Source organism: Babylonia areolata, chromosome 31, assembly GCF_041734735.1.
Source record: "Babylonia areolata isolate BAREFJ2019XMU chromosome 31, ASM4173473v1, whole genome shotgun sequence".
Lineage (NCBI taxonomy): Eukaryota > Metazoa > Mollusca > Gastropoda > Neogastropoda > Buccinidae > Babylonia > Babylonia areolata.
In genome coordinates this window covers 29,681,981-29,684,674 of record NC_134906.1, presented here as the reverse complement: position 1 = coordinate 29,684,674, position 2,694 = coordinate 29,681,981, and positions in this window count along the sequence as shown.

The window sequence follows — 2,694 nt, the reverse complement described above, 5'->3', positions numbered from 1 at the left end:
TTGTATAAAGATTTAAAACTTAATATACGAAAGAATACCCGATTAGAGTAGGCTAATAATATGATTATATCCAACCAGAATGTTACAGCCACCTGAGGCCACAGTATCTTCCCTTGAATATTTCTTTTATTTAATAAAAAATATACTATTTTGGAAATAAACATGCAGATAAACGTAATCTAATATTATAAATTAAAGTTTAACCAGTTTACTGATATAAAAAATTCAAAAATGCATCGTCAAATTAAAAAGTGTATTCAAAACATTTTGTTTTATAAAACAAATGGTATGCTACCTGAAACAAAAATGAAAATCGTTTTAAACAGGTTGCAAAATTGCATGCTGTTAGTCGGTTCGAATCCCATCGTTGCGGTCTTGATTTGACTGCAACGGGGTTTTATCATTGTGGTATTTTGTGCGAGGGGACAGATGGATCGTCGTCTCCTATGTAATTTAAAAAATAAAAGTAATTGCAAAATTTCATGTATTAAAGTACTGTCCGTACTGTCGTTTAAAGAGCTGTGCGAGAATTTAATCACGGACGGCGAGTGTACTCGCAATAAGTTCAATGTATAGATTTCATATTTTTCTTCAAACTGTCGTACTTGGGAATACATCTTTTATTTTTTGCTTTCACAAATCCAATAGCGCAAATTTATAGAATAACAAATACACACAAGGGTGGTAACTTCACGCTACGACACGAGTTATGTTCCTTATAATTAAACATATCTAAAAGCAATATTTCTCTTTGATCTTCCGAAAAGACAGTATGCGAACATACTCCAACATAAATAAACACAAAGTATTACATCAAAGGAAAATTCTTGCAAAATATCAAAGATTTCGGTGAAATTGTTTACAGGAATTTGTTTACTTCAAAATCACGTCATTTAACCCGTGTTATTCAAGATGTTGTGTGTTCGGATTGTTTATCTATAAATATGATTTGGTATTCATTGGTCGAAGCTATGGTGACAATTGGAATCACCATTTAGCAATTATTTGGAACGGTTGACATCTGCAGTGTCAACTGTTTGCTGCATGAAATATGAGGAAGGGCTTTGAAGATCGATAAAATGATGTTATTGTGGGATACTTAAAAAAGAGTACCTTCCTGTCGGATTTTGATTGAGGCTTGTCAAAGAAGAAAAGATATTCACATACAAAATCATGTCCTATGTCCATCCCACACCCTAAACCACCCACCCACCCTTCTCTCTATCTGATCTGATGCGGACGGATATTTCTTATAATGATAAAAAGTGTGTGTGAATAGAATATAATAGAATACTTTTAATTGTCATAAAACCTTAAAGTTTATAAGACACAATGAAACATAAACATGAGCATATTAAGAAAAAAACATTCATGAACAAATTTCGCCAGCCTTGGCTGTATTTCTGTTAGAAGGATCAATTCACTAGGCTTTGCATTTGGACGACATTAAATTTTTATATTGATTAGGAATCTGTGTCTGTAAGTATTGTACTTTACACAATTGTCTAAAAGGTGAATCTCATCTTCTAAACTGTTACAAGTATCACACAGTCTTTGTTCTTTCGATGTATTTTTATATCTTTCCTGTTCGATTTTAAGTCATGGGCGCTGATTCGTAACATGGTCAGTGCTTTCCTGTGTTGTGTATTTGCTGTATTCTTTAAATACGGTTCAATTTTATAATTTGTCACAGCGTTCTTGTAAAATTCTAATTAAGATTAAGTGTCATGTTTCTGTTTCCAAAATTTTACATATTCATTTTCAAGCTTCTTGGATATAGCATACTTTAATCTTTTAACATTAAAAGTGAACTGATTTTTCCAAACATGACCTAATCCGGTGCTAGTTAATACATTTCTTATAAAAAGTAGCCACTGAACATTTTGATTTGTTTGACGACACATGCATTTATATGTTTTGTATACAAGTGAATTTTGAGGAAGCTCTAATATGTGTATCCAATAGCCAATAACTTGACATATTATTTTTAGACTAATAGGGAATCTTCCCAATTCTCCTAAAACGGGGAGAGCCATTGCTCTTTTATGTACACCAAGTAATTGCTTACAAAACTTGACATGAAGTCTTTTATGTGGAAATTTGTTGAAAAGACAATTACTGAATAATTCGAATAAATTAAACGATACATCTCCTGCAGCATCATATGGAAACCAAACTTCTGCTCTATATGTTGAAATGGGCGTTATCAAAGTATCATATAACTGACACATGATAATATATATATATATATTTGTTCCTGTATTCATGGTAAACCTAAAGCTTTGACATATACTGCTGGTAAATATTGATCCCAAATGTATTTTTTATCAATATAGTTTTGTTTAAATGTATTTTAAAGTAAACTTCTATCGTGAGATTTATCTACTATATTTTGTTTTTGTCTCCATAGTCCAGTCATAAATAATTTTAATTCTAGTTGGCAATGATCAGAAAACCTTGTAAGAGGGTGAACTTTCATGTGTAATATTTCCTGACTAATTGCCTTAGAGCAAATGAAATAATCTACAACACTGCTACCATGCTGATTATAGCATGTGAAACGCCCATGAAGATCACCCAGTGTTCTTCCATGAAGGATGCACAGATCATTGTCAATGCACATTGATATCAGTCTCCTGCCAGTTCTTTGTATCAAAGAGTCCATGGAATTTCTATCACACTCTGTGTCAAATG